At 43.7% G+C, this 27,632-nt stretch overlaps 1 long non-coding RNA gene across 1 annotated transcript in view; it reads left to right on the forward strand.

Moving 5' to 3' along the window:
- Positions 1-27,190, forward strand: part of LOC144141912 (uncharacterized) — a 72,102-nt gene extending 44,912 nt beyond the window's left edge. Inside the window, exons 3-4 of the long non-coding RNA XR_013316742.1 lie at positions 4,866-4,969; positions 27,086-27,190. This is a non-coding gene — a long non-coding RNA (uncharacterized LOC144141912). The remainder of the gene's footprint in view (positions 1-4,865; positions 4,970-27,085) is intronic.
- Positions 27,191-27,632: the final 442 nt, after the last annotated feature.

The raw sequence follows: 27,632 nt of genomic DNA on the forward strand, positions 1-27,632 counted from the left end.
CTCGGAATGCCACTTGGAAGGCCCGCACAGCGAGAAAGGGCTTTTTGCACGTTTTGTGCGTATGGTTTATTTATTCAAGCAGCCATGCAATATATCTAGAAGAAGGCTGCAAATTATACTCGTACAATGATGTTTACCTCCATTAGGGATTTTCTTTTTGTTCATAAATTAATAATACAATTATGTACATAGGCACAACATTTATTATTGTAAATGTTCTGTTTATGAAACCGTTTTCGTCAACGAGTGTTTATATTACCCGCGCAGCTGAATCTAGGAACGGGTACGCACGGGTAAAGCCACACCGAAATTTCCACGCTGAGATAACCCTAGAAACATCATCTTTAAAATCGTTTGAATTGCAGTTCAAGGACTGGCATTTATGAAGCTTAAGTACTGTGCCACATATGACGCCAGGGGGATTCTGGTAACAGCTTTGTTCTGGACTTGTCTGCGGGAGGGTGTCGCGAACTGCATTCCCGCCAAACGTCAGGGAACTAAGCCTCTTTCCTTCTGGGCAAAGCTGCTCAATGACAAAAACCGGATTAACACCGAGAAGGCGACGATCAGTGGCCACACTTTTGGCCTTACGGGCCTTATCAAGGATTGTTTCTTGCTTTGTGCGACAAGCAACCAGGCCCGCACTGTTCTATTGGCTGGCCTTTATAGGAACGGGCATGCGATGGCCCATTTCACAGTACGAATGCGGAACTCAGTTGCCCGATCTCTTGTCCCCGATTTCAGCCATGCTCTCTGGAAGGCTTTTATGCTTGTAATCAGGCACACGTATAGTTTCTACGTGGCTACTTTGTAGGATATAACTCACATTCTTATACGTGGCACTCGGTTCCAGTGACTTGAGCATAGGAAACGTGAAACTTTGTTTTAGGAGACTTGTTCTCGTCCCGTAAGTTTGTTATACTTTCAGTGTGGCAAAATGTTCTCTATTTTTGTTAAGCTTGTCACTGATGAATTTGAGAGGCCCTAAGGTTTTGCAAAATTTTGGCTGGTAATTTCTTCCAAAAATTGGTAATCTCTCTTCCAGATCGCCTTTACATCGGCAGCGGTTGTATTTGTAGTGCCCTTACTTTGATTCGGCCAAAGCCGACACGACCAGTTACAATTAGCTGGTACACTTGCACGAAATGCTAAAAGGCAGCAGCGGCACAAACAGCTTACAGAAAAAGTACACCGGCCAGTACCCTGAATTTGTGACTTACCTGGGACACGCAAACTGAGCGGGATAGCGGGATAGTGGACGAGGTGTGGTTCCTCTTTCTCGTCGGTGTGTCAGTTTGGGCTTACATTTCACTCATTTAATGGATGCCGCTGGATCGTACTGTCGTCGACCACTTGACAAGGTACGCAGATACTGCTCCCCTCCCATCTGGCTGCGCTTAAGAAGTGACCCACTGTACCTTCCGGAGTATCATCTTGCCACGGGGACCCCCTGGAAGCTGGTTTAGTGACCGCGGCAAGACATTCACCTTGAAAATCCCTGCAGAAGTCCTTCGCGGTGGCAACACGTTCACAAAACTTGTTTTAGTTGTCCTCTCCAAACAAATGGCCTCACCGAACGTTTACACTGCACTTTGTTCGATATACTCTCTATATAAATCAGCGCCGACAACAGAAACTGGAAAATTGTTTTACCCGTTTAACATTGCTTACAATTCAGCGGTTTAGAGCACGACGGGTCTTCCCCTCTTCTTCCATGTTTATTACCGCCAACCTTGTTTTGCTCTAGACACCGCCTTTTTTCTGCTTGGGACCCTGCCACTTCACCATTTCACGAGCAGTTCGGCACGCGGATCGCCCACTGTCGACGCATTGCGAGACTTCAAAGGAATTTCAAACATCAAGAACGGAAGGCAGGAAACGGTGCAGCACATCGTTCTGTTCAGTTCTGCAAAGAAGATAAGGTGCTACTTGGAGTAAGATTTGCACATCAGGGTCTGTGAAAAGTTTCTTCGTAGGTACATTGGTCCTTACGTCATCGTCGAAGAAGTTTCTTCGTAATATACCGCGTCTCTCCAGTGAATATCGAAAGGGAACGTCGGGGCCATCGAAACGACCGTCACCAACCATAACCTCCTGTGGCCACACGGCCACCTTTAGCCGAGGGGAAAAATTTGTGAGAATTCCCGCCTTTTCATTATGTGATACGCAGTGCAAGATATACCACCACTATCACGACCAGAGTGTACAACGAGGGGCACGCTTTCGAGTCTTTTGTATCCACACCCCGTTGCCATTACCATGCGTAAATGAAGAAGATGATGATGATCATCGTCGTCATCTCTTGTCGTCATGGTTGGACTGGCAACCTCTGGAACTTTCTGTCTGTGCAGGCCAATACACATCGTCTCAGAAAACTCGTCCCACACTATCCTCATATCTTTACCGAAGATAATTTACCGGGATTTTTAAACTCGGTCATATCTATTTAATATTGGATTTCTCTTCAGTTTACTTTTATACTTACGGGGTTAATTTCTGTCTTTTCCTCAAGTGTTCCCAAAGTCTGTCCACTTAATTATGCTTTGTGTGCGTTCTCAGCTACGGCTATAGTTTCTCTGGCCTGGTCTAGCCCTGCCTGCCTCCCAGCGTTGGAGGTGCCTACGTCCATCGCTTCCCTACGCCCAACCTCCCTTAAAATTGCAGGAAAGCCTAAAAAAGCTACCGCTCTCCTACGTAAGTGCCACCCTAGTTGCGTGAATCTCATCCCACTGGAAAGCTTGCGTATGCCCAATGCTGCCTACTATGCAATTTAAGTCGATCACATCAAACTCAAGTTCGCTGCCGCGCCTGTCGATGTCACTTGTAGCAGCGAGCGCTGCCCCTTCGGTGAGCAGACCCTGCTTTGGTACCTATGCCACAGCGCAGACTCCAATGAGTCCATCTGGAGCCGGTGCCGGCAGGTTGTTTCCCATTTCGCTATCTCTTCACACAGTTTTCCCTCATCCTAAAAGCATCGTGAAGCACAGTGGCACCCACCAAGAGAATTGTAGTTCTAGTGGACAAGGCGAGCTTCGCCTTCGCTTTTGTAGTCACCGTCTGCATCATCTGACCGGGGAAACGCTCAAACTTCAGACGCGTATCGCACTCAATACTTTCAATCGCGGCAGAGCTGCTCGTCTTTATGTTAGAATCTCCGGCAGTGATTACATCAACATATCCTACCCTTTACAGTCACTCCGCCTTCCGACGGGTTTGGTAAGCCTATCTTTCGGCCCGTGGTAGCTGCTGTCGCCTTTTTTATCCCTCGTCCCGACCGTCAGCTCGACGCATAGCTCCGCTGCGTGGCATAGGCCGAGATGTTCGAGATGTGATCGCGAAATGACACTCGTTTTAAGCATCTTCTCCGCTTCTTTTAATTTTTGTTTAACAACCCGGCTTTGGTGAGATTCGTTACTTACCATTGCACCTAGTTCTACACCCGCTTAGCTAACACCGAATAGACGACACTTATCTATCTTATAGTCTGCCACGCCGCAATCTCAACGAAGCTTTTCTGCATCTACTTGCCCCAGACAGCTACCACACTCTTACAGCTTTCTATGCGTATTCAGCATCACGTCTGCAAGTCGGACACAGCGAGAATGAACCATGCAGTGAAATATTTAGCTTCGGCTGTCCTTGTTTTTGCTGTTGTTCCACCCTCCTTTACTGTAGAACACGCCATTGTATGAGCACAGCATACACAGCCGCACAAAGTGGGCGGCACTGGCTGCAATGGCAGTAAAAGCATCCTCTACTCTTTCCCTATCTTACCTACTTTATAACTTTTTCGAAACCATCAATTTGTTCGCTTTGATTCTACTTACAGTTCTAAAATTGGCGGATGTTACAAAGCTCCAGTAAAAAATAGGAGTCCCCGAAATAATTTACCTGGTTTAGAAATGATCTTCTATGTATTTCGCAAGGAATCATGGCATCTGAAAATTTAGAAAATGATCGACAAATTACTGGAAACAAAAGCCGCTGTAGTGACTGATTTTCTTTATATAATAGTGGTTCACCATTTATTTATATTCAATCATATAGACAGTTTTCTTTCAAGAAAATCTGAATATTCCCGCTATTTTTATTTCTGTTCTGCTAATCTTCGTCTTCAGATCTCTGTTTATTGTCTATTTCTACATTGTTTGCGGTTTCATTGTATGCAGTATAAAAAAATTTTGCATTTTTTTCTTTTTTCTTTCTGGTGCTGATGCTTTTGCGTTGGTTAGTCATTGGCGAATACGTTGGTCATCTTTCAGAACCGGGGCATGTCAAGGTGATCTTGAGATTGTGTCAGTTTGCTTCGCCTAATGGGGTTAGTTAGCGAAAGAAAAAATATTGTTTTTATTTTACTTCATGCTCTTCCAACAACGCTATAGAAATAACTTGAAGGTACTCGCCTTAACACCTCTGCTGGGGGTCAGTATTAAATCAATGAATTTTTTTTACTAAATACTGTCAGCAGGAATTCCCCCTCGAGGTCTTTGCCTGCTCTTTATACAGAACATTCGAGTTAAAATGTTCGCTTTTAACGTTGTTGGTAAACTTTGACAAAACCAAACTCAACCTTTTGCCAATTTCATACCACTGAATGAGCAGTGGCAGTAGAATCGGCGTTTTCTTTTCCCCGTAATTTCCCCAATTTATCGAAAACATAACGCAACGATGTTTGCGCCATTTCAAATTTTACAGCCATCAGCTGACCAGTACTACCCAAAATATTAGTGTGAACGTTTGTTTGTAGGGAAAGATGTAAACGGTATTAACCAGTCGCTTGCAAGAACCAAAGCAGCGCGATAATCAATAGCATATGCCATTACGCGCACTGTATAAAAAGATGTGTATTTTTTCAACTTTTGCAGTTGGTTTCATCCCGAATATGCGAAGTTTGTCTGCGACGACCAAAACCCTGAAAACGTTCCAATTGCAAAATCAATGATAGTCTCTGAATATCCTGAAGCGTCAGGTGAGCTAAATGCACTTTCAAAAGTCCTGCATTATGGAAGCAAATAAAATAGGGGTATCTACCAAACCCTGCTATTAAAAGACGAGACCTGAATAGTACTAAGATAGCAAAAAAACCAACTCCTAAGGATAAAGCTCGCGCTAAGAAGACGCTCCGCGCCGAAAAGATTCTGTTCAGTTTTGCACTTAAGGCAGTCATTTTGAATGGGAGTTTCTACCAACAAAACTGATATTGCTCTGCACATTTTGAAAACCTATGCAAAGTCGCAGTGCTCTCGTTCATCTATCCCGTCGGTTGGCCATCGGTAGCACCACCATGGCTGTGCTCATTGTATCCGTTCGCCCGTCAGCATTGTTGGTGTGCTTAAAGAGACCAACAGTCGGATGACCTCGGATTATATGAAAACTTTACCCAGATCTCACCCACCTTATGGACACCGCCTCCACCCCTGGCATTTTGGTTGGCACCCGTTCCGCCAGCTTGGTAGCCCCAGCTTTCTTCCCGAGTATCCAGGTAAAATATAATTATAAAGGAAGAACTCCGAGTACACAATGAGATTAAAAACTAGTTATCATAGAACGATATATATGTGCACGTACTTTCATTTTTCTCTTCATTACCAAGGCGGCCTTCCTCATGAAAACACAGTGGTGCTGTGGTGTCTCGACAACACGTATGTATATGGTGATGGAGAATGGTTGAATTGTGGGGGCGTCGTATTGTCTAGGGCAGTTGTTTTATTTCTCGGTCGGGCGTTCTCGAGGCAACAGGTGAGGTGCATCGATGGAAAATCCTGCAGTCGGGGTAGCTTGTGCGGGCAGCGTCGGCTAATGTGACCTGCTTCTCTGCAGTGGCCCCAAAGCCAACGAAAAGAGGTTTCTGTACACGTCGGTATTTGGGGGGGTAGTGTTCAGAAAATTCTTTGTCAGGCAACAGTGGATCACGGCAGGAGGGTTTCAGTGACAAGTAGTAGCAGATTTAAACACGAGGCGGAGAGCAGTGGTATACACTAGCTTGCGGCTGACGGAGTGCTTCCGCCGGCGTACCAGTCTCCAGTGCTGGTTTTGTTCCTTCACAGATCATGTAACTTTGACAGGTTACTTGGTAGTTGATGCTTGTTTCTAAAAATTTGCCGCAGCACCTACATTAATTCTGTGTGGATAGTCTATCTAAGCTACTATTCCCCTCATCAACTGCCTACATCACAAGTTCATTAACAGGACGTCAGTGCTGCCTTGTGGGAATTTCAAGAATCTAAAAATCGAGTCCCCCTCAGTTTCACAACTTGCTGCCATCAGGGGGAGCAGTGAAGGGTACACGGATGAATCAGTAACTGTGCTCTGGTTGGTGGGAACCAGCATTGTCCGGAACAATGGTGGTTCCCGCGTATTTTGCAGAATCTCGGGTGATGAACACGCAGGTTTTGTCATTGTCGCTGTGTTCGGTGGACTACCTTAAACAGTGTACTTTACAACTAAAAGATTGTTAAGCCGCTGGTTTGCTGCATGTTTAGGGTACGGTTCCCCCGCACCTCAGCAGGTGTCTCGTATCCAATGATGGCAAAAGTATTTTCAATAAAGAAATGTTCCTCTGGAGTGAATATGTGCTCCATTAAAAACGGTCACAATTACGCAAGTAGCGAAATAACAGCTAACAAGATGCCATTGGGCTATGGTGTCGGAAAATCTGATGCACTGGTGTTTGCCTTGCGTGCATTTATCTTTCCGAGTGTATATTTCTGGAGGCGTCCAAATGAATCCAGCACACAGGTGATCGAAGGCGAACATTCTCGTTTTGTTACTCCTTTTAGCACAGGTTCAGCCATTAATGCAAGTTATTAACAATTTTGAGTCACCATATCTACTAAGTCGATCAGGCAATTCAAATTGAAAATTCCTACAAAGTTGTCTTTTAAATTTTTTTTGAAATTTCGAACACCACTGAGACCACATACGAAAAATAAAGCTATTATTCAAAGTATTTTTGAGTTAAGGCCTTGTAATCAATCTAGGACTTCTGCCGTTGGGGACACCTAACTCTCTTTGGTGTTCACTGCAATGTCTTACTCTCTCTAGCGCTTGGCTGTTGATTAAACGCGCAATAGTGATATTTAACGAAAGAGGCATTCTTAGAAACACGTTCCCAGAATACAAGCTGATTTTGTTTTGTTCTCAAATTGCTAGAATTTTAGTTATGCCTTAATTAATGCACACCAGGGCTGAAAGGGTAGGACCAGGCAACACACTATCCCAATCGAATACGTTAGCCTGGTGGCATACAAAAAAGTAGAACGGAACCTTCGCCCCAACAAACGCTGTTACATGATGCAGAAATCCTGGAGATGTCAGAAATCAACATTCTAGATGTCCACAAGGCATACCGTTGGGGTTAAAATCCCGTATATTCCACGTTACTACAACTACGAAAGATCCATCTAAATCACGTGAACGATAACGGAGCATACATGTGTCATGGTACTTTTATATGCTGTTCACGGGATGTTACCTTAGCGATACAGCTTATAGATATTCTAGTGGTGCATATGAAAGACGTAGTGTTATGTCTACTCTGCAATTTTTGCAGTCTTTGATGCAAACATTAGTTTGTTAAATTCATGCCTAGTCTACTTTAGTATAATATTTTTGAGATGAACCTGCATACATTAAATTTACATTCTTTTTACATTTTTTGGGAGCATGGCCAGTTCCCTTGGTCAGGTTGTCTACGCGTCCTGGTAACTCATATCTAAAATACATGTCTTTCTAGCCATTCAGCACTGTTTGCTGTTACTTGCGTCCTGGATTCTAGAGTCATCACATTCATTATCATCATCACCACCCTATCTACGCCCACTGCAGGGCAAAGGCCTCTCCCATTTTTCTCTAATTACCCCGGTCGTGGGTGAACTGCGACCAATTTATCCCCGCAAACGTCTTGATCTCATCTGCCCTTCTAACTTGCTGCCACCCCCCGCAACGATTGCCTTCTCTAGGAATCCACTCTGTTACCCTTAATGACCAACGGTTATCTTGCCTTCGCATCACGTGCCCTGCGTACTTCCACTTCTTCTTGATTTCTACTAATGTGTCCTTAACACGCGTTTGTTCATCGAAACACTCCCCTCTCTTCGTGTCCCTTAATGCTACACCTATCATTTTCCGCTCTATTACCCATTGAGTCGTTCTCAATTTAGGTTGAACCCTCTTTGTGATCCCCGAATTTTCTGCCCCGTAGGTGAGTACCGGTAGGATGCAGCTGTCGTACACTTTCTTCATCAGGAACAATGGTGCAGCGGTGGCGTAGAGGTACAGCATCCGCCTCGCGTGCAGAAGGACCGTGTCTGGAATCCCGGTGCCAGAAAATTGCTACCATATTAACAAAACTTCCGCGTGTTGATGGAATTGCAGAATGGGGCTTGGGGTTCGGCCTGACACTGGCGACCATTGCCGGCAACGCACTCCCTCACAAGAGTAGGATTGGCCACCCTCGTGTAGTAACGGCCACAACATCTCATGAATACGCCAATTAACCAACTTCCCGCAGTGTCCAGTGGCTGCGAAGCAACTGACCATGGCGGCAGTCAGACCTGTGACGAAGCAGAGGGTGCTAAGGATCCCTGGACCCGGTCAGGCCACCATTGGAATCTGAACCTGGAAACCTGTAACAGGAGAACTTTATCTGGTGAAGCGAGACTAAAAGTGTTTTTCGAGGAATTAAAGTGCGATAAATGGGTTGTGTAATGGCTCAGTGAGGTTAAAAAGACAGGTGAAGCCTTGAGGGTGCTGAAAAATGGACTTGTCCCATGTTACTGTGCTCTAGCGGACCGAAGAGAACTGGGAGGGGCATTTCTACTCAATAAAAGCATATCTGGCAACATAGAGATATACTATAGCATTAACGAAAGGGCAGCAGTTCTTGTAATTAGGCTCAATAAGAGGTACAAGCTCAAGGTGGTACAGCGCTATGCGCCCACATCTAGCCACGGTAACCAGGTAGTGGAACGTTCCTATGAAAATGTGGAATCGGCAGACTCAAGTAAAAACGCAGTATACCCTAGTTATGGGGGACGTCAATGCTAAAGTAGGCAAGAATCAGGCTGGAGACAAGGCAGTTGGGAACTATGATCTGGGCTGTAGAAATAGCAGGGGGGATCTGCTAGTTTAGTTTGAAGAACGGAATAACCCAAGCGGAATTAATACCTTGTTCTGTAGACGATAGAGCCGGAAGTGGACGTGGAGGAGCGCGAATGGGGACCATAAAAATGAAATAAACTTCTTATTATGCGATAACACTGGCGTCGTGAAGGATGTGAAAGTGCTCGGAAGGGTAAGGTGTAGTGACCACCGTATGGTAAGATCTCGAGATGGACTAGATTCGAGGAGGGATCGTAACAAGCTATTACGAAAGAAGCCGAATAATGAGCTAACAGTAAGACGTTGAAGTAGAAAAATTCTGGATCGCGATGCAGAACTTATATTCGGCTCTTACCGACGAAGCCGAGCTTACGGTACAGGAAGCCAGCAACAACCTTACACGCATTATCACGGAGTGTGCTGTAGATGTCGGTGGCGCAATGGCTAGACAGGATACTGGTAAACTTTCTCAGGAGACGAAAGATATAATTAGAAACGGCAACCCATGACAATCTCCACCCCAGCTGACACAAGTGAACTAGCGGCGATTTCGAAGTTAATCAATAAGCATAAGACAGCTGACATACGGAGGTATTATATGGACAGGTTCGAATACGCTGTAAAAAAGGAGGTAGCCTGAAAGGAGTGAAGAGGCGTCTTGGTGTGGGAACAAATCAGATGTATACACCTAAATAGAAGGAAGGCAATGTTACCTCAAATAGGGAGAAAAAAGTCACAGTAGCCAAGGAGTTCTATAGAGGTCTGTACAGTAGCCGGGAGTTTCCAGTATGATGCCGAACGAGAAAGGAGTTCAGAGGAGATAGACATCCCACCAGTAACGACCGAAAAAGTATGGAAGGCTTTGAAAGAAATGAAAGGGGGCAAAGCACCTGGTGAGGATCAGGTAACAGCAGACCTCTTGAAGGATGGCGGAGAAATTGTACTTGAAAACCGGGCAAACCTGTATACGCAATGCCTAATGACCGCAAGTGTACCGTAATCTTGCAAGAGCGCGAACATCATCCTAATCTATAAGAAAGGTGACATGAAGGACTTGAATAAATTACAGGCCGATCAGCATACTGTCAGTCGTCTACAAGGTACTAAGGTAATCGGTAAAAGAATTTCTGCAACCTTAGATTTCAGTCAACCGAAAGAACAAGCAGAGTTCCGTAAAGGTTATTCAACAATAGAACATATTCACACGATCGATCCGGTCATACAGAAGTGCGTGAATATACTGAACCCTTTTATATAGCCTTCATAGTATATGAGAAAGCATTTTACTCAATTAAAATCATAGCAGTCACTCAGGCATTACGGAACCAGGGGGTAGATGAGCAATATGTAAAAATACTAGAGGATATCTACAATGGGTCCACAGCTACCATTATCCCCCATAAGGAGAACAGTAAAATATCTATAAGGAAGGGCGTCGGACAAGGAGACACAATCTCTCCAATGTTATTCACAGCATGTTTAGAAGAAGTATTCAGAACGTTGGATTTGAAACAGGTGGGAGTAAGGGTTTAACGGAGAATACCTCAGTAACCTCAGATTTGATGATGATGTTCCCTTGCTAAGTAACTCAGAGGACGAATTGCAAAGCATGCTTTTCGCACTGAACGAAAAGAGTAGAACCATGGCCTGAAAATTATTATGCAGTAAACCAAAGTAATCATCAATATCTTCGGAGCAGCACAGCAGTTTGGGATAGGGGGTGATGTAGTGGAAGTGGTAAGGGAATAGATCTACTTAGGCAAAGTTGTGACCCTGGATCCCAAAAATGAGGCAGAGATAATTAGAAGGGTCAGAATGGGGTGGAGTGCGCAAAATTTCTGGAGTAATATGTTTCCAATTTTGAAGTGCTGCATACAGCATGAAGAAGAGCCAAGCTGACCACAAAAGCCCTGCAAAAGCGTACAAACCACAGCTCCAAACAGTAAATGTTGCATCTAAAACAAGTGGCAGTACATACACCAAACCAGTCCTGATCAGCGCAAAACCTTTGAAACTAAGGAAACCACACCACTGTTATCGAATTGGACAAGACAGCACGGCTTTAGAGGCCTTCTTCAAATAAACTGTCAGAGAAACAAATCAAAATCTAAAGTAATTAAACTGTCAGTCTAGCCAAGCTAGCTGCAAATAAGGGTACCTGGGTAGAGAGAAAGCTCTAAACGTACACAATAAACACAAAAGAGTTCAGGTAAACTGTTTACATTGCCTTCGAAATTACGCAATACGCTTTCACAGTACTGCCACTTTATTTTTAAGGTATCTGCCCTGGCCCAAAAGGTACAGATTTTATGTTTAGAAGAATAGTACAAACTTGCATCACATAAGTAAGTGACACGCAGCAGAAACATTGGCCAAAATAGTAAGGAAAGAAAACATGTAAACCCAAAATGCAAGAACACGATAGTGTTGCAACTTGAAATTTATCACACGAAGTTAAATGGTTGCAAACAAACCCAAGAAAATTGTGCAAACAGAAATTATTCAATAGTGGTTACAAGTTACAAAAGTGCAAGTTTGCCAAAATTGTAATACTTCACACCCAGTGAAAAGACAGGAGAACAATAAAACAAACGCAGCTTGGAAACATAGTAAAGATTTGAGGGTGTTTCAAGTTCCGTACAATTAGATGCTACTTTATATAAACTCACATCTCTGGAAATGGTTATACAGCACTAGAAAAAAGCTGTATGTACACAAATGAGTTTACGGTGGTCACAAGAGCAGTAGAAATTTAGGTGACCAAATATTTTACCCCTAGTGAGATGACAGGACAATAAATCAAAGGAAACCGCAATTTTAGAAGAAGAAATTATTGAATGGTGGTTAGCAATACAGCACAAAGTTACACTAATTAAAAATTTCATACAAAGTTATATGCTTCGGAACAAAAAAATGGGCAAATAAAAATCATGTAATATTAGTTGCCTCAACAAGAACGATTTATAACACGACATAACTCACGCCTAATGACATGATCGGGAACAGTACAACAAAGCAGAAATGCTTGGAAGCACAGAAATACTTCAATGGTGGTTAAGTCGTGCGTTTGACGATCAGTTAGTGAGAACAGGAATTTGTCACAATTTGCGTCCTCTTTTGCGGTGTCAGAAACTGCCAAAATTGTTGCAGACCGAAAGGATTGGAAAGTGGATAAAAATTTCATGATCCACACGCCTAAATGAATTATTACTTCTTCTAGAAATACAAACAAAGAAGCTTTCGGCTGTCAATCAGGCTGATATTTGCACAGGATGTGACAAAAATTGAAATATGGGCTCTATCCACTGTCTGGTGAAAGAATGTGATGTCTGTAACAACACGAAGTTATCTAGTTACACACAACAGAAGCTACCACTCGCACTTGGAAAAATGTGTGCTTCCCTTTTTTCCCTGACCAGGAGAACTCCTGTGCCAAGTTATCCGTCAATGGCAGCCTGACCAGGTGCTTTTTGCAGACTGTGTGGTAGCACCTCCCATGCGAGCCATATTTTCAATATAGGCATGAGTAAAAGGAAATCTGTGTCGTTAATACAGCTTTAAAAATGGCATGATACACAATGGCAGCCTGCAATTGTCCCTCAACAAGGAAGTGTATGACAGCTGCGTTTCCCCGGCGCTCACCTACGGGCAGAAATTGGGATCTCACTGGAGCATTCAACTTAAATTAAGGACGACTAAGCGGGCAATGGAACGGAAGATGATTGCTTTAACAACAAGGGACAAGAAGAGAGCAGCGTGGGTTAGGCAAAAACGCGTGTTAAGTACATATTAGTAGATTTTAGGAAGAGTTGGGTAGTGCAGGGAATGTTATACGAAGGCGATATAACCGTTTGTAATAAAGGGTAACAGAGTGGATCCCTAGAGAAGGCAAGCTTGGCAGAGGGCGGCTGAAAGTTAGATGTTCAGTTGAGACCAAGACGATTGCATTGCTAAATTGGTCGTGCTTAGCCAGGAGTGTGATGATTGGATATTTATGGAAGAGGCATTTGCATTGCATTGGGAGTAGATAGGCTGGTGATGATGATGATGATACAGAAATTAGGGGTAATGGTTAATCGAGCTTAGTACACTGCACAACACTTATTTTCAGCATACAGCGAGATACAACACGGGTTTTTGTGACCGTTGAATCTGGTGCTGTAGCAATAAATGCATCGGTATATTGTTTAATTAGGAGTGGATAGCCCTAAATAAATTACTGCTTCTGTGGCAACCCACTTCTAGTGGAGCAGCTGGAGGGACACTTGATTAATTAAACGAAACAAAAGAGCAGCCAGTCGTTCGACACAGTACACATGTTCCTCTGCTCAAAGTATGCCAGAGAAAAAGAAAACCAAAGCATGCTTTCGATCACACATCTCAGTTCATGCCACATGACAACTTCAACCTTAGCACACACCTGAAGATAATGAGTCACCGTGCCCACAAATTATCTTTAACGAAATGCTGTGCAGCTGCCTTTCTGGCTGCCAGAAAATGATGTAAAAGATTGCATTAAGTAAAAGATGGCATCCTCATCATCGTGAAGTATATGATTTCTGGAATTTGGAATGCACGTGCACTGTTTTTACGATCAGTAAAAACCACTCTGGGTGTTTGGAGCGGGTATGCGCATGAACATATTTTGCCTGAGTTTGTCTGATTATATTATATGATGAATGACAACATGGTTCCATGCTGTGACTGGTCAGAAAAATTTATATTTTGGTGGATTTGATGCAAAAAAGCTACACCTAAACACGTATTCTCTATAGAAAAAAGGGCATAAATTGATAGCATGATGAAACCTTGAATGAGAATTGGAGCTTTGACACTTGCAGATCATTTTCCGTTTCTATTGCCAATACCGCTTCCACTGTCCCGATTAATCCGCATCCTCCGGTTCAACAGCACGACACCTTAGCCACTAAGCTGCCATAACATTTTAAAATTTTCAAGCACGTTGAAGATAACCAGCACACTTGCACAACACTTCCAACCCGTTTCCAGTTCTGCACACTAGACAAACACTTTCCTGAAACATAAAACCGCTTGTGAAAAAAAGTCCGTACATGACATTAACAGGTCAAAATCTGGTTACAATTCTGATTTTACACTCTATGAGTTGAGGGTTGCCCTGAGCACATGTAAACCTTCAGCTCCAGGGGCAGATAAGATTACATACACCATGATACAACACCTACACCCAGACACGCTTGAAACACTCCTACACCTATACAATAAAATATGGCTTTCTGGGCAGATTTCACACTCTTGGAGGGAGGCCATAGTAGTGGCCTTCCTGAAGGAAGGGAAGGACCCTTCCTCTCCCGCCAGTTATTGTCCCATTGCTCTAACAAGCTGCCTGTGCAAGCTGCTCGAGAAGATGATAAATCGCAGGCTCGTGTACTTCCTTGAGTACAATGGTCTTCTCGAGAGCTGCCAGGCAGGCTTTAGGGTGGGGCGATCTACCAACGGTCAACTTGTCGCGTTGGAATCCTTCATAAAAGATGCATTTGCTCATAATCAGTTATGCCTTAAGGTATTTTTTTATCTTGAAAAGTCTTACGACACAGCCTGGCGATATGGCATCCTTAGCGACCTGAAGTCCTTTGGTTTGTCAGGTAACATGTTAAATACCATTTCTAGCTACATGTCCACGAGGACATTTTGTGTTAAGGTTGAGTAATCCCTGTCCATGATACATGTGCAGGAAAATGGTGTGCTGCAAGGAGGAGTGCTTAGCTGCACATTGTTTATAGTTAAGATGAACTCCCTAGGGAAGGCGTTGCCACCAACCATTTCCTGTTCCATCTATGTAGACGATGTTCAAATATCTTTTAAATCCTGTAAACTGTCAATTTGCGAACAGCAAGTACAGCTCGGTGTTAAGAAGCTTGCTGGATGGGCGGACCTTAACGGTTTTAAACTGAACCCGGGCAAAAGTACTTCTGTTCTGTTCTCCCGCAAGGGCGGGTTTAATGCGGACCCTGAGATTGATCTTGGCCGTGCATCTATTCCTGTTAAAAGGGAGCACAAGTTTTTAGGTGTCATATTTGATAACAAGCTCACGTTCATACCTCACGTCAAAGCACTTAAACGTAAATGCCTCAAAACACAAAACATTCTCAAGGTCCTCTCCCACCAATCCTATGGTGCTGACAAAGAACTACTTCTCCGGGTCTTTGCCGCCTTGGTCGGGTCCGGGTTAGACTACGGCAGTGTCGTGTATGGGTCGGCATCAAAAACCGCACTAGAAATGCTTGACCCAGTACTCCACTTGGGACTCCGTCTTGCGTCGGGTGCGTTCCGCACTAGCCCGGCAAAGAGTCTATACGTTGAATGTAACAAATGGTGCCTTGAGGACCAACGAACGTACATGGACTTGCTCTACGCTTTCAAAATGTCATCGATGAATAACCATCCTTTTAAACCTGTTTTTAATGATGCATCCACATCACCAGTGTTTGTATATCGCCCGTCCGTTCCTTTGCCATTCTCACTTAGAGTGAGACAGGAAGCTTCGGATTTTAACATCTTCTTTACAGACATTTACACATCTTTTACTGACGTTTTACCACCCTGGCAGCTTCAACCTGTGTGTTGTGACTTGTCTTTCATGAATATTGATAAAACCAGGGGACTACAAACTGCAATTTTGCAGCACTTCTTCTCCCTGCAGTACAAGTATCAATGTGCAGAGTTTTATAGTGAGGCATCAAAAACTGCAACCATAGTGTCTTGCGCTGCTCATGGACCAAACTTTGATGCATGCAGAACCATGAGCACATACACCACAATTTACTCAGCTGAAGCATATGGCATCTTACTCATTGCACAACACATTCTCGAACGCAAAATCTCGAAGTCCATCATATATACAGATTCCTTGAGCGTTGTGCGCACAAGGGCATCATGCAAGCCATGAAGAAATAGAATCGTCAATATGGTTTACAACACTACCATGTGTATATATGCCCAAAAACTTGTTCTGGTGTTGTGCTGGGTTCCAGGCCATGCTGGGATTGCTGGCAATGAGGTTGCGGATCAGAAGGCCGCAGCTGCTGCACTCAGGAACACAGTATATATAACAATACTACCACAGAGTGACCTTAAGCTACAAATTCCACAATACCTTCGTAGGAAATGGCAAGCACAGTGGAATGAACAGGCAGATAACAAACTACACGTAATAAACCCACACTTGGGAAGATGCACAACTGACTCACACAACAGACACACGGAAGTCGCCTTGGGTAGGCTGCGGATAGGGCACACCCATGCAACGCACTCGTATCTGCTGACGGGGTCTTCTAGACCCCAGTGCAGCAGGTGCAGAGAGGCCCTATCCGTAGTGCACATACTAATCACATGCACGGCACTTCACACAACACGACACAAACACTTCAGAGAACTCTACAGACAACATATTCTCCTACATCCATTGTTTTTTATAGGTGTCGATGCCATTGTTTCCGTGAAGCGTGTGTTTGAGTATTTTTCAGACCTCAACTTTTTAAACCTCATTTCGTATCACACATAATGAAATCTGGCCCTATACACCAGCCATGCTCATTGTCGTTTTGTGATTTTACTTTTCTTTTTGCTGACTTTACTTAGTGTTTAAGGTTTCACCCCTCATATATGACTATTTTTTTGGCGCTCTTTGCCCCAGTGGGCCTTGCGCCATAAACATCCAACCATCATCATCATCAATAAAGCAAACCAAATTCTAAAACGGTATCAGGAAAAACATGCAGCGCCATTCTGGTTTGGTGGTAACTTTAGCTTTAAGTACTTACAAACCCAAAGAAATCAGTACAAGTGTTTATTAGTATCGCCGCATGGCTCTTTGCTCTTTAAAATCCCACATCCACCTCTCTCAGAATGAGGAACAAGGAAAATAATGTGGGGAACTGACTTCCTCTAGCATGGCCATGGTAGGTTTACAGCTTTAATGCCTACAAATGGATAGGGCTAGAAGCCAAAGTTTTTTCAAGAAAAACCAATTGCAATATAACAAACATTTTGCAGTTGAGATGGGCCGAAGAACGAAATAAACTCGTACATATAGTGGCAGCATAAATGAAGTGAGAGGTAGCATGAGCAGAACAAGTGCATTTCGAAGAGCCAGTTTGGCACAAGAGCCTGCCAGACAGGAGCAGCTCCACTTCAGGAAAAAAAAATTGTGTACAGTATTTACTTCATGTACACAACAAATCAGTGATATCTCACTTGTAGAAATTGTGCAGCGGAAGCAATCAAATCGATTCTTGTCTTTAAGAAGCACATTGAAGTGCGTAAGAGGGGAAAAAACAGAGTTTCTCTAAGACATTACCAGCGAGTAACATCCTTCGTTTGCAAATTTTAGTGTTTTTCCTGCTTATATTTATGCCGTTTCTTTTTTTTTCCATGGTGTTGTCTTTGTACTTGCCATTACAACGCCCTGTTTTTTTTTATTTTCTCCTCAATTTTCTATTCTTTATTTTATACGTCCTTTCTTTCCCTTACAAACCGCTTATCCCCGTTTCCATGTGTACCGCAGCCGACCGTACAGTTTTTTTCATTCTTTCCTTGGATAACCTTCCTTCCTTTCTTCTACTTTTCCTCCTTTCCTTCAACTTGCACACTACGTCATCTTAGACTCGCCGTAAGAATTACGAACTTCACTAAAGGCCTGGAGGAAAATATTGATGAGAAGTCCTCTTAGATATGGGCCCGTTGCCTTTTCTGTGTTTTTTTTTTGCTTATTCTCGCAGCCAAAGAGTGATGTACTATATGTGCTGTACACATAAAAAGTAATGTAGTGATGTATGTTTACTGGATTTTATGGGGTTCACTTGCACATATAACTTCTCATGTCCCAAGCATAACCTGCTGAAGAGTTAAAAACCACTGGTGTCAATGTAAGATTTGTCTTTGTTTCGTTGCCGGAATCGCACCAGAGAATATGTTCTGTGGTGTTCAGTACATGATACATCGTAACTGATGCCATTATCAACCCTCCATTATTTTTGATGAAACTAAAAATTCCGGTGATTTCAATCAGAATGAGCTGAAACTTTGATTTTCAGCTACAGAATTACTGGCACCAAGCTTTGGTAGTGGAACTTCGTGATCATTCTTGTTGCTGTGAGCACGCTGGAATGGAAGCTTGGAAATTTGACAAGTTCTGGCACGGAATCTCTGGGATAACCGGTTTTACGGCATAAATAGGGAGGCTGTGCTAGGCGTGTCGGACTGCGAGGCGGATGGTTTATTTTTCCTTCTTTCTAACGGATGTGTGCAGCTGAAAAATGTCTCCAGGCTGTCCTGGCTGAACCCATGCGCGGAGATGTAACTATTGCAATTAAAAAAATTCAGAGTTTAATTTATTGTCGGCTATCCTAATGAGTGGTACATGCAATACATATGAAGTAGTAATACTCTACACTAGTGAAAGGTTATTGTTACATGCTAAGCACTTTGATTCACCTTCTGTATTTATTACTTGGAAGCTGTTTCAACATTACCACTACAATTTAACTGATAAGGTGCAATACATAATTTACAGGTACCTTCAAAATACTTTACTGCTGTAAGGAGAGATATATCCGTGGTTCACTTAGCCTTGTACAAAAACGCAACATGCCATCACGACTTGAGAATTAACATATGTACGTTTGTACAAGAAACTTCGAAAGTGATTTATATGGACAGAGATTTCTTGCCATAACCGCAGGCATTTCGAGAAAAACCCTGTGCGAAGAGAAGCGGCTGCTTGCCTTCATTAACGAAGGCGCACAGGGAAGGACAGCATATTTTTTTAACCTCCAGCGAGGCTGGCGCCCAGACATTAGCGCCTAAGGCTCGCATGAATGATTTTTACTCCTCGAGCTCGTCCTATATGCAGGTATATAGGTGGGCTATATAAGATGGAAGTACAAGTATACGTGAAAAATTGCAACTTCGCTGATCTATCGAGCATCGTTAATGTGTCATCCAAATCCTCATTAGGAGTGCATACGGGTGCGCTATATCTTACCCTAAATTTTTTGGATTGCGTGTTTTATTGATCGAAGGAGCATGCATCAATCGAAAACTGGTTCATTTCGGCTTCGCCTTGTCCTCCTCTAGAAAACCATCTCATTTTGCAAATAAAATTATTACTGTGATAACTAATTTTTGGCGCTTGTTTTAAATATCACTCAAACAAAATTGCGTGTAGTGAGAGTATCACCGCACACGTAAACAAGAACCTAGTTTAGGCTAGACATCGTAAAATTTTTCGGGCGCTTGCTTGTTTTCAATTTACGAATCATGTACACTCAAAGGCAGCCGATATGCTTAACAATGTCTCACATAGTATGGCATGACCAGCTCACGGCGAGTTACTATCGGCAGCAGCCACCCCCCGGCATTTAGGGAATGGTATCTTTTACGTCAGGTTGCTGCGGCTTTATTCTTATCGTTGGCAGTGTGCTGGCTGGCGTACAGGGGTAATTAAGACAGTTCCCGCAAGCATGGAAATGATGCTGTAGACGACACCATGGTGTTATATTGTACTTTCACATGATTGACGTTCCCTACAAAATACCGGAACTGAATTTTGCGCCTCAGCCCCCGTTTGTTTTCGCCTATTATTTCATTTATTTTTGGTCATCAAACATGAATGCGTAGCAAAAGCTTATAAAACCAACAATACGTAGTAGATGGTTCCTAGGTTTAGTTTACGGGACTGAATTTGTGCCTGATTTGCAAAATTTGTTAACGGTATTTTAAACTACTGATTTGGCAACTACAGCGTGTCATCACGGTAGCTTCCGTGTTTAGATACTTTTCTGGGCCAAATTTACCCGCTTGGAGTCACCAGTAGGAGCAATGGGTGTAGCTGGCATTGCGCGAGATGAAGTTTACGTTAGATGGTGTTGCCACACTTATAGGATGTTTGTCGGTGTCAGCCTCTCTTGTCTGAATAAATTTCATTTATAATTCAGCACTTCGTGCCATCCTCTTCTTGCTATGTCCTCGTCTACAAGCGCTGTTAATCCCTAAAGATCGCGTCGCCAACCACCGTTTTCGTCGAGGTAAGCTACACAAGAGTTTTAACTCGGGCTGGTTTGTGCATAACTTGGACAGAAGGTGGCAGCCAACGGAGCGGACGGTGCGGAAATTAACGACATAAAGCGCAAATATTTATCTAGTTATTGCTCCGTCCCGTCTGTGACGCTAGCGCTTTCTTTCAAAGGCACGTTTTACACAACACCAGCAACAAAATACAACAAAGATACACCGGAAGAAACTAATAAAGCCTAATATCTGATTAGAAATGTTGGTGAGATGCGCAATACTCACGAGGGATTCGCGATGAAGAAGGTAGCCACGGCAGCGGTCTAAACAGCGTTGCATCCCATGACGACTGTCGGTGCGCTGTCGCCTCACTGAACTCTTGCAGACGAATTGAGCTCACAACACAATTCAGACGACTCCACGCAGTCTTCTTTCATTCAAAGTTGTAATAGTACGCATTTACATAAAATTCAAGGCTCTCACTCATTTACGCGTTTCCACTGAACGGCGCAGAATACGGCTTACAAGTGCTCTCCTAAGTTCATGCACGGTGGATTCGTTTGGCCTATATGGTCTGAATTTATAAAATTATCGTTATTTTGTGGTCTAACAACAACCTATCAAACCATAAGCTTTGCAACTGCTCAAACTGTAGCGTTTGTACACATTTCGTGTACTTTATAAAATTTTCATCCTATCAACGGGAAGCATTCATACCCCACTTTGGGTATTACTCGAACAATGAAGCAGGCGGCGCTCTTTGCTCATGCAGAAAAAAAGAACATTTTTGGCAGCGAAACTCAAGCCTTAAATAAAACCTGTTCTTTAAAAAGCATATTGTTCTCTAAAGCATATAAACAAGCTGCTTTATTTGCAGAAATCTTGCATTGCAAATTCGATTATCCGAAAATACACGACTGACAACAAAATCAAACAGAATCTAAACCGTAGTGTTTGTATGTTTGATATCTAAAGATATCATGGAGCGGCGTTGCTGCACAGGTGTTCCGGGAGTCATGCTCTTGGAGATTGTCGGAAACTCCATGCCGATGTATTCAGCCATAACTCCGGGAAAGGCCACTTGAACCGTGTCCACAATGCGGGGATGGCGGCGGTCATCGGAGTTATCAACTGTGGCGGCCGGCCTTGCTTCATTGATGTTCTCCTGGTTGGCATCATGATCGGGGATGCGTGGCTCACTTGACTAGGCGTCCCGAACCGGAACTCTGTTGGTCCGGGTTGCAGGTTGGTAATGCGAAGGACTGCTGGCAGTCTCCACTTTTGATGACCACCCGGGTGCCATCGTTGTTGCATCCCGTATGAGAAGACCCCTCAAAGTTTGCGCCATCACAGCGACTTCTAGGAAGCTGGGGTGAAGCCCGTCCGCAGCCAGGAAACGACGGGGCGGGAGTGAGTCAAACTGATAGTCCACGTACGTCACTTTGGTTGGGCGACGACAGTAGCTCCGGATTTTTTCGTTGAATTTCCGGGCTTCCCAATTAAACGACTTCACGAAGTGATCGTTTGGTCGGTCAAGCCGGCGGTTGGTGTGACGTGGCACCACACATGACACGACCAACTTCTGGAGCTCCGGTCTGGTTCGAAGGGTGTTGTTTACCAGTCGGCGAAGATGGCAAAGGGTCTCATCGCAGCCGTAATGCTCCAGCTCGCTTGTACCGACGTGGAACACCAGCGTTCTCACAGTTCTTGGAATACTTGGAAGCTCACTTTCTATCTCAAACGTGGTCGCTCCTCGGATGGTGATGAAGGCAGGGGCCGCTGTGTCATACGGATTGAAGTGCTGGTGGAAGTAACGAGTCTGTGAATTTCCGATCACTGCAGAGGTAGGCGGATGTTTGGGGAACCTCCGCGTGAGTTGCTGCTCCGAGGGTGCGCCGGGGGCCGGTCTTGAAACTATTGGCATGCTGGCGATGGGGCCGAAGGCGTGGTGAACACAAAGTAAGAAACCTCGGTAACAGGAGCAGCGGAGGGTTTATTTCGACGTTTTGACTTCGAGACTAGTCTTCTAAGGGAATGATGGCTTCGGTCGCTTCGGAAGATGGCATATATGTCGAAAGTGGAAAGCAGGTTTACGAGTGGCTAACGATACCACAAACAATCATACGTGAATAACACAAACACGAAGCGGGAATCTTTCTTATTAGAAGAATGAACAAAAAATGAACAACGAAGAGAGAGACGCCAAGATAGTTGGGGGAAAAAAAGGAAGAAATGGAGACGAAAGAGCCGAGTGGTGGCGGAAACGCGAAAAGCTCAACAGCGTCCGAAAGTGAGGTTGTAGAACAAACGAGAGAAGGCAGTATATCTTCCGCCGCTACCAGTCACCATGCAAACGCCCAGACGCTCAGAGGGATCGCGTTTCCGTTGATTGAAAGCGAGTGTCCCGCCATATGTTCCGAAAGTGCGAACAAGGCATTTTATAGCCCGTTTATGGGCCCGTTTCCGGAGCTGAGACAATTAAAGGACGTTTTGTGGCCGTGCAGAAGGAAACGGTCCGCCACCATTCCACCGTTCCCTCGCCGGACGGACGCCTTCCGAGAACGGCGCGCTAGGCCGACGTTTCAGGTCTTTGTTAAGAGCTGCCACTTTGCAGCTCAGCGACAACGCGTGTGTCGTCGGTGTCTCCCCTCCGCTGAGTGGGGGATGGGGGGGAAACAGCAAAAACAGAACGCAAGCTGCTCAAGGGGATGGAGGGGAAAACGGAAAAAATAAACCCCGATGGTTCGGTAGCCGGGCTTAGATGATGACTGTAGGTGCAAAGGAGGGAAATATAGATTCGCAAGCCATCAAAAATGTAACCAGTCCGCGGGGGCGAATAGATAGTCATAACAGCGGCAAAGACATGTGCGCTGGAGTACTAACGCAGACCCCAAAATTGTATTGCTTATTTTTCGGGTTGTGCGCCATATCCAAATGTTCAAACCTTCCAACAAATTTTTGAACACGTGTTTTGGCGAGAAAGTAAACAGAAGTTATTGCTGAAACAGCACCGGCACTGAGCAAAATTACTTAATTGGTGGATTGTGACGGAGATTTAGAAAAGGTTTCCAAAGTTATAACACCATATTATAAAAGAGAGAATAAAAAAAAAGAAAAACGAGAAAAGGGTAGGAGTGAACACGAAGAGCCGAAAAGGAGAGAAGGAACAAAAATGAAAATCAAAACAGAAAGACATCAGCAATGTGGGAAAAATCCACTGAAAAAACGCTCACGCGCATGTGATTTCGAGAATCCGGTTCCGGCGACATACACAGCGCCACTGATACGGTTAGGTAGATGACAATGTTTTAATCGCTGCAACTGTGCCTGGGTCCTCATTTATACCTTTTTTGATTGTATTGAATCGGTATATGAGGTATGATTTATGTTGTTCTCGTTCCCGGTTTGACCTGAACCCCGTCTCTAAGAGCGTGACGCGTAGTTTATCGAAAGAATGATCTGGAAGGCTGAGGTGTCAGGAGAGGGGCAGGGTCGGGCGCGTTTTCCCGTGCGTTTTGTGATTATTGAACCGGAGCCTGAAAGAGGTACCCGTTTGCCCTATATATTGCATTCGACACACATTGCATTCAATCAAATACATTTCATTGGAAGTATATAAGATACTACGGTAACAGTGACAGCGGATGGTTTAATTAGACGTTTCGACTTGAGACCAGTCGTCTTCGGGAATGATGGCTTCGGAAGAGAGCATACATTTCGAGCATGGAAAGCGGGTCTACGAATGGTCAATGATACCACACACAAACATACGTTAATAACACAAACAATGAGCGGGAATCTTTCTGAATAGGAGAATGAAAAAAACTGAACAAAAAAGCAAGAGGGAGAGACGCCAACATAGTTAAAAAAAAGAAAAAAAAGTAAAAAGAGGGGGAGGGCAGAAGGAAGAACATTGAACAGGAATTCGAGTTGGGAGAGATGGTAAGGAAGTGGCGGAAATGGGAAAAGCTCAACAGCGCCCGAAAGCCGGGTTGTGGAACATAGGAGGGAAGGCAATATACATACCACCGCTAGCCGTCAGCATGAAAACGCCAAGATGCGCAGAAGGATCGAATATTCGTTTATTTGAAGCGAGTGTCCGACCATACGTTCGGAAACTGCGAACAAGGCATTTTACAGCCCGTTTATGGGCCCGTTTTGGGAGCTGAGCCAATGAGCCAATTACAGGACGTTTTGTGTACGTGAAGAAGGCAAGAGGAAATGGTTCGCGCCTTTTCTACTGTTTTCCCGCAGGACGACCGCCTTCCCAGCACGGGGTGCTAGTCCGAGGTTTCAGGTCTTTGTTAAGAGGTGCCACGCAGCAGCTCAGCGAAAACCCGTGGATCGTCCTTGTATCACCTCCGCTAGATGGGGGGGGGGGGGGGGGAGAGATGGAGGGACATCCAAGCTAGAACACAAGCTGCTCAATGGAAGGATAGGAAAACGGAGAATATATACTGCCATGGTTTGGTAGCCGGCCTAAACAACGACTGTAGATGCGAGGGAGGAAAAAAAAACAAAACAAAACAGAAGTGCTAGGAGGTCACAATTGTAACCAGTCTGCGGGGGCCAGTAGTGATAACGGCGGAAAAGATATGTACGCTCGGGTAATAACGTAGACCCCAGAATTGTATTGCTTATTTTACGGGTTATGTGGAATATCCAAATGCTGAAATATCACAACCAATTTTTAGCAAATGTTTTGGGGAGAAGGTAAAAAGGAGTTATTGCTGATAAAGCACCGGTGCTAAGCAACAATACCTAAATTGTAAGATTGTGACGGAGATATACAAAAGTATTCCAAAAGTATGACACAATATTTTAAAAAGAAAGTAAAAACGTAAAAACGATAAAATGAATGGGAAAGAATACGCAGGATGGAAAAGGAAGAAACACTAAAAAAACTAAAAAAACAGAAAAACATTAGCAAAGTAGAAAGGAAGAACAAACTGCGGGAAAAGCGGGAAAAAATCTACTCAACAAATGCTCACGCGTACATGTGATTTCGTGAGTACGGTTCCGGTTAGATACACAGTGCACTGATACGGTTAGGTAGATGACAATGTTTTAATGGCTGCAAATGCGCCTGGGTCCTCATTTATACCTTCTTTGATTCTGTTGAATCGGTATATGAGGTATCATTCACGCTGTTCTCGTTCTCGGTTTGTGCTTGAACCCCGTTTCTAAGAGCATAACGCTTCGTTTATCGAAATACTGATCTTGGAGGCTCACGTGTTTGGAGAGGGGCAGGGTCGGGTTCATTTGTGCGTGCGCTTAGTGATTATTGAACCGGAGTCTGAAGGAGGTCACTGTTTGTGATATATTTTGCTTTGCACACATATTGCTATAAAGAAAATTAGTCACATTGGGAGTGTCAGACGTGAAGTTCCTGCGACTTTTTAGAGTACTTTATGTTGGAGCTTCGAGCAGTGCTTGTCTGCTGAATAATCTTGCGGACGAGGCACCGCGGTTTCAGCCATGGCCGGCATGCATTATGCGGGCACAATGAATCTAATCTTGCGTTCACGAGTGTGTCTTTGAGGTTCGGGATCGTAGAGAGATGGCACCTGGAGCGGACGGAAACCCCCGTTTGAGGCGTTCACTTTGTTCGGGAATATCGTAGTGTCGTTTCAAGATATTTCTTTACGTTAAGAAAATTGGCGCTATACGTTACTCATAGGTTGGTTCGTTGGAGGACACGTTGTGGGGGACGGGTCGCAATTACGTCCACGCGGTTCAGTGCTTCGGCTTTTTTTATGGCGTCATCACTTACTCGCGCTGGGTACCCTTGCTTCTCCAGCATGGTTTTTAATTTCTTTGCGTTGGTAGTGAAATGTTCCGCTTACGAGCAGATTCGTTTGAAACTGCGGGCCTGGCTATAAGGAGTGCTATTCTTACAATGACGTCGGTAGTCGCTTTGGTAATGCAGATATTGCTGGCGATCCGTTTTCTTCATGTTTGTATATACGTAAACCTCAATCTCAACCTCAATTCTTTGAGGTTGAAGTAAGGCGTGGCTATCCTCAGGTACAATCTAGATCTTGATTTTGTGCGTCGGTTTCCCGAATAAGCCAGGTAGCTAACAGTTGCACAATCCGTCTATCTTCGGTGACAAAAAATAACAACTAGGCAGTATAAAAGTCGGGCCTGTCGCGCAGATATGCCACGTTTTTAAACTACTGTTGCTCTTAGAGGTAATATTTTCCTCCAATTTTTGGTATCATCATGACACGAGCTATCCTAGGGAATTTGATGAAATGCCCCAGCAACGACACGTGTTAGTCATCTAGTTGTAAACTGTACGACGACCATGTCACCGGCAATTGGTGGCGTTTAAACCACCAACACAACTTTTTGGGCGAGTATTTCTGGTTACAACATGCTAGTATCCCTATATAAGCCAGTAAATTGTTAGAAACCTCAGACTGGACAGATCCGATGCAAGATAAAGGAGGTGGTAGTGTACGTGGTAGCTTTATAGGAGTGTTGGAGGAATAATTCCGCAGATCATTATAGGGTACCTTTATTGATCTTTCGATTTTACCGCTTTTTATCGCTTTTCCAATTCTCTAGGAAAGCGTACGATTCGTGAGGTTTTCAGTACAAGTCCAAGTAGCGTAAAAGTTGGTGGGGAATAATTCAAATCTGTATAATAAAAAAACCGATAAAATAACCAGTGGTATTTGGCAGCGTTAGTAAAATAAGCAGCCCAACAACAACCTTAGGCCCGATTTCAAACCTAGTTACGCACTTTCTGTAACCGTTGCGTTTACGTTTCACATGTACTGTTTCGCATTGTCGTCCATTTACCATGTTTATACCGATAACCGTGTTCTTCGTTAACGCAGCTGCAATTTTGTGTTTCCAATAGGCGTTCATTTCAATTGAGAGTTTATGTGTTAGGTATTACGGGTAACTATATGTTATATTACAGATATAATAAAGTACGGGTATGGAGAGATGAAAATTTTGTATTCTGATTCACGCACTTATAACTGTAACGTATTCCTGTTCAAACACAGACATCATGAAGCCGACTTGAACAGTAAGTATGCAGGTCCTGAGGACATCTCAATTATTTATAGTATTTTCTTTAAAGGCTGTACCTTTCCACTTGGTCTCAAATACCCTTGAAAGAAATGATAAAGAAACAGTTATATATTTTTGCATGTACAGCTGTAGTGCTGAGCCACCAATGTCATGAATTGTTAAGTAAAAGCAAGTAGAAATCAGGCGCGTTTAAAAACGCTGAATTGTTTACTATACTGTAAAACATAAAAATAAAAATATTTTTCTGGCTTAATAAATATTGCCAGAAACACAACTTAAAAATTAGAACGAAAATAAATGTGCGAACATTCCGATTTTTATACCCTGGTTAAAAATAAGTTAATGTAAAACAATGCATTGCCACAACGTTGAAGCGTAGCTTTGCAAAAACTACATCAACAAATAGCAATATTGTTACGTGGCAGCTGCAG

Source organism: Haemaphysalis longicornis, unplaced genomic scaffold, assembly GCF_048455015.1.
Source record: "Haemaphysalis longicornis isolate Haplotype H1 unplaced genomic scaffold, Haemaphysalis longicornis Haplotype H1 scaffold_6, whole genome shotgun sequence".
NCBI lineage: Eukaryota > Metazoa > Arthropoda > Arachnida > Ixodida > Ixodidae > Haemaphysalis > Haemaphysalis longicornis.